This window comes from Pteropus vampyrus, unplaced genomic scaffold (assembly GCF_000151845.1).
Source record: "Pteropus vampyrus isolate Shadow unplaced genomic scaffold, Pvam_2.0 Scaffold16, whole genome shotgun sequence".
Taxonomy (NCBI): domain Eukaryota; kingdom Metazoa; phylum Chordata; class Mammalia; order Chiroptera; family Pteropodidae; genus Pteropus; species Pteropus vampyrus.
The window spans coordinates 1,260,057-1,266,056 of NW_011888797.1; positions in this window are offsets into that span (position 1 = coordinate 1,260,057).

Genomic DNA, 6,000 nt, shown 5'->3' on the forward strand with positions numbered 1-6,000 from the left:
ATCTTAATTCTTGACACCCTAAATATGAACCCTGTTCACTGCTTTATATATTGAAATGATCTCGACACTCTGTATTCCATCTGCACTTTCAAGAAAAGTGAAGGTAGTGAAAAATTCTCCAAATATACTCTGATCTTGAATTTCTCCCACATTTTCAGATTGCATTATTATGATGCAACTGCATTTACTAAATTATCAGATTTTCTAGGATATTTTGGCCTTGGACACAATCTTAAGATATCCTAGAATCTTTTTTTCAAGTTACCATTCATGGTATGTGAAGCAAAACTAGAAAGCGTTTCCACACTAATTCCACACCAGATCGAAATGAACCAGTTTTCCCCCAATTACTCACCAATAGGGACTTTAGACGAGGTCGGAACCAATATACACTCAATGTCCAGGCAGTAACACATGTTAAAGAAAAGTCTATTGTTTTATTTGTCTTATGTTGGGGGCTCTGTGGAGTGGGATTCTTCAAGATAAAATGATAACTTGTCAAAAGCAACCAGTGACAGCCAGCAGATGAGGGTATGATTTCTAGTCCAGCTCTGCCTAGCACCTGATAAGAACTAAGTACATCACTGGGCTTTCCAGGACACTGGCTTCAACAGTAAAGTAGAGTAATCTGCCCAACCTAGTTCTCGGGGCAGTCGTAAGGCTCAAAGGAGCAGCGAAAAATGGAGTTAAAAGTGATTCGTAAATATAAGGAATTCATGTTCTAAGCTTCTATGAAAAATGCAAAATACTTAGGACTTATTCCATGCTGTGTAGAGACATCCTATATTTCTGTATTTTGATTATTTGACTTTCTTTTAAATTTTTATTGGGAAAAAAATGACATCTAATATTTAGACAGTTACAACGGTGGACTGAAAACAACTTGATATTTTTCTAGGGTGTTCATGTATGCCAACATGTGTTTGCAAAGTATTATAAAGATGTTTTATTTAAAAATAGCATAAAATTATGTTCCTATAACTTAGGAACATAGAGCTAAATCAATTGAATTCCAGTACCCAACTCACAGTGAACTGAAATATAATAAGACTAACAGTGCTTTATTGTGAACACGGTATAAAATAAACATTTGTAATGGATGGTTTTAAATTCTGGCTCCACCAAAAATTAACTTTGGACAAGTTCCTGAGTTGGAGCCTTGGTTTTCTGGCATATAAAATGGAGATAATATCTGTTCGGTCATTCTACTTTGTTATGTCTACTTTTTATTCTACTTTTTCATTTTACTTTTTGAGAATGAAATTAGACCAGGAAACTCAAGTCAGAAAGACAGATAAGGAAGCCATTACAATAGAATGAGTTAAGAGTCCCCATTCACCTCCCCTTAGAAAGGGCTATCTTGTTGACTTGGGTGGATGGCAGCGATCTTAACCCAGGGGCTAGTGTGTCAGTATTTTATGTTAATATCTCTTCATTTTACTATTGATTCGCCTTACTTTTTGTCGGAATTTTTTAGTGAAAGCAAACAGGTTAGTGTGTGATCTTAAAAACCAGCAACCTGTTTTATTTCTTTCTAAAATTTCCACAGTATCTAGCACTAAGTCACCTATAGTTAGGTGCTCAATGATATTTTTAAAGGCACAAGGATTCTGAGTACATCTTTCCTGAGTTATGTTAAAGGCTGTCTTTAGTACCCTCAGTGATATAAGATCACAGTGTACTGTGTACTGTGTACCATGTTGATACAAGCTCAGGAAATGGGTTTAAAGGTCTAGTCCCAGATCCCCACATTCTACTGGCCACGTTGCCTTGGACAAAACTGAATCTTAATATCTGCTTATTTGTTTCACACAGTTGTGAGAATTAGATGAGATATTTGAAAGTGCTTTGCATATAAGTTTGACTATTAATAAAAGAACGAATATTAAGTATAGGAGAAGTACAATGAAAAAAATAAAGTTTTATATACATTCCAGTTAGTACTAATGAAAGTTATCAACAATATTCAAGATTGAAAGGATTGAGAGAAGTCCTGGATAAAATAGAAATTTTTATGTTCTCAGTATGTTATGGGGGTAGGTGGAGAAAGGGATTGGCTGCGGCAGCTGCCACAGAATTCAGGAGAGAAGGAACCTCAGATAGTTTTCTTAATTACCTTTGTTTCCTTATGAAGTTTCTTATCCAAAAAAGGTCAATAATTTAGTCATTAGCTCTAAGCTAGGTTAAAATTTTTCATCTAACATTTGGATTTGATGAAATTATTTTTTTGTATAAATATCTTCAGGTTATTTGAGATTTTTTTTTCTCTAAGTAGAGTGAAATGACTTGGCTCATGGCCATCCTATGAGCTATATATTTTTCACTGTTGGAAACTGGAATCCTGTCATCAAACTGGTCAGGCTTGCCCACGTGGTGTTAGGTAGAGGCAGTCTTGGTATTAATTACATCATTTGGGTTTTAAATCATTGCAGTGGTCAATATTCTTATCCACGAGGAACAGAGTAAATTAAAAGAGGGCAGTTTGTTAAAAGGATACAGGTATTTCATGAAACCCAGGGGTTGGGCAGCTGGGTCTAGACACACAGGAACTGGAAGGCCATCAGTGACACAGACATCCTCATCCTGGTAGTTTTCATTCCTCTCACTCTGCCAGACCAGTGTCCTCTGTATCTTCAGTCCGTAAGCTGAATGTGGCCACTCCAGAGTTCCAGTTCCAGGGATCTGCAAGATTAACTAGCAGTCTTTCAATCCAGAGTTAGATTACCAGGAGAGCCTGTATCTGACTCCCTTTTAGGTTGATGCAGGCGCCCATCCCTAGTCTGTCAGTGAGATGGGAAACACTGTAGTAAAAACAGGACTTTTGGAGCTTGTCTCCATAAAAGGGGAGGGGAGAGATGGGGACACTAGGAGGTCCCTGAGAACGAGGACTTGCTATGATCTAGGCAAGCACCCCCTAAAGATGTCATAGTTAAGAGTATTTTTCTCTAAGGGAAGAGTCTTTTTTTTGTATAGAATAATAGGAAGTCATCAAATATATATCAATGGCTGGAATTTTTTCTAATGTATATTCAGTCTACATATCCCCAGCATAGGCCAAAGCTTTTGTTTCGTAGCCCTCAGTGGGTTCTGCTGTACACGTGATTTCCTCTATATTATATTTTATATTTTGAGAGGGGGACCAGATGTTCTAATGCTCTTCTGTAACAACTGAATTATGTAATGCTCAAGATCATTGCTTCACCTTGTTTTCTACCACATGGCACACTCACCCACCTCGCTGAAACCACACAGTTCTCCCGGGTGCCATGCTCTCTCCTGCAAGTCTTTGCTTTCACATTTTTTCTTTCATTTGCTTCGTTCTTTATCACTGAAAGCTTACACTACCATCCCCTCATCTAGGAAGCTGTCTCCCCCTCCCTTGAGCAAGCTAAGCTAGGCGTCCTTGCCTGTGCTCCTATAACCCTGTATGTGGCACTCACTATGCTGTGATGGACTCATTCATTTCCTGGCTGATCGATTGGCTTCTTCGAGGGGAATATCACAATGAACGTCCATTACCAGTGCCTCAAAAGGGCCTGCCACATAGTAGGCCCTCAAAAAAAAAGGTACAAATGAATAATGAATGAAATGACCCTCAGTTCTGGAGAATCTGGCTTTATATTTTCTTGCCCCTACTATCAACAGCTCTAGGGTAGAAGTTAAGAGAACAGGCTCTGGTGATAGATTTCCATTTCCCATCTCTGTTTAGTTTCCGAGCTGTGCGAAGTTGAACAAGTTTACTTAAACTTTCTGTGCCTCAGTTTCCTCATCTGTGGATGGTATAATGATAGCACCTACTTCACAGGGTCATTGTGTGGCTTAAATGAGTTAAGTGCTTAAAGTCACACCTAAAAAGTGCTCCATAAATGTAATTATTATCATCAACCATCTACTTCACCACCAAAAACTTTTGTAGATTCGGATGTGTTTCATAAGCAATACGTTCCGCAGGAATGGTTGTTCTCCTAACTGCCATTGACCCTTAAGACAGATTCATGAGGTCTTTGCCTAGAAGTGCTTCTGTTATGTGTTCTAAGAGGTTAGTAACCTAAGGTACCTGGGAATTGAGGAAAGGGTTAGAAGCTTCACCAGGGATGCTTTCTGTAACGAGAGTGTATTTATTATCTTTTGATTGTATTTGCTTTTGACGAATGAGCAAGATTGTTTTGGTGACAGGTAAGGACTTGTTGGTGGAGTGATTAGATGTGTGATTTGCTGGGGTCTCAGCATTCTCAGCCCTGAGGGATTATCTTTGGGAAGGTTGGTGGCCAGAAATCATCCTTTTGAGAGCATGGGGCTGGACAGGATTTTTGTAGAAACTGACAAGTTACTCCTAAAATTTATAGAGAAACTCAAAAGACTTAGAAGAGCAAAAGAAAATTTTAATAAAAGAACAAAGTTGGAGAGTTTCATTTCCCAACTTTGAAACTTGCTATAAAGCTACAGTCAAAACATTTTATACCAGCATAAGGATAGACATAAAAATCAATAGAACAGAACTGAGAGTTCAGAAACAAATCTTTATGTTCAACTGATTTTTGACAAAAGTGCCGTTTATTGGATAAAGGATATCCTTTCTAACAAATGGTGCTGGAACAACTAGATATCCACATAGAAAAAGATGAACTTACATATTTACCTCACACCATCGATAAAAATGAACTCGAAACCAATCATAGACTTAAATGTAAGAGCTAAAACAATAAAAGTTTTGAAGAAAAATTTGAAAATCCTCAAGACCTCAGGTTGAGCAATAATTTTTTAGATATATGAACAAAAGCACAGTCTATAAAAGCAAAAAAAACTGACAAGTTGGATCTCATCAAAATTAAAAAATATTTTGCACTTGAAAATACAGTATGAAGAAAAAAAGACGAGTAGCAGACTAGGAGAAAATATTTGCAAATCGCATATCTGACGAAGGATTTGTATTGAGAATACATATTCACGTACTTCAATAATAAGACAAAAAATTAAAAATTAAAAAGAAATTTCACCAAAAACGATATACAAATACTCACAGCCACTGGAATGGTTATACAAAAACGAGAGATGACAAATATGGGTGAAGATGTGCAGAAACGGGAGCCCTCATACATGCTAGTGGGAATGTAAAATAGTGCAACCACTCTGGAAAATAGTTGGGCAGTTTCTTGAGACGTTAAACAGACACTTATATGATCCGGCAATTCTACTCCTAGGTATTTACCCAAGAGAAGTGAAAAAAAAGTATGTTCGCACAAAGATTTGCACGCGAATGTTCTTAACAGTTTTATTCGTATAGCCAAAAATTGGAAACAAATGTCCATCGACAGATCAGTGGATAGACAAAACATAGTGTTTCCACACAATGAAATATTCCACAGAGAAGAGAAAAGGGAAGAACGAACCAATACAAGCCGTGACATGGAAAAACCTGAAAATCGTTATACTCAGTGAAAGAAGCCAGACACAAGGCATCATGTATTGTATGATTCCATTTACATGGAATGTCCAGAAAAGGCAGTTCTAGAGAGTAGGCTGACAGTCGCCTGGGGCATTGTGCGGGGTGGGAGATGGGGATTAGCAATGAAGATGAGGGATCTTATTGGGGATGATAGAAATATTCTCTCTGCTTTTCACTTTATGGTGATGCTTACACAACTTGGTAAATTTACTGAAAATCATTGTCCCCTGGAAATGGGGACGATGAGAAAGAAAGCAGGGCTAGCTGGAGCCAGGCCGTTTGGATCTGAAACCTGGCAAGTCTGACCTCTCTTAGCTTCAGTTTCCTGTCAGTAAAGTTGGGGAAAATAATAAGTTATTAACCACAATGTTGTGAAGATTGTGATGATAAAGAGTTCGGACCAGAGAGCTCGATAAACATTAGCCATAATAATAATAATAGTTTTTATTGGTAGTAATGTTTAACCTACTGAGGATCCAGTTCTGATTTAAATCAATTTAATCCAAATCTTGGAGAAGGATTTGGACTGAAGCTTGCAGAGGGCATGGCTGGTT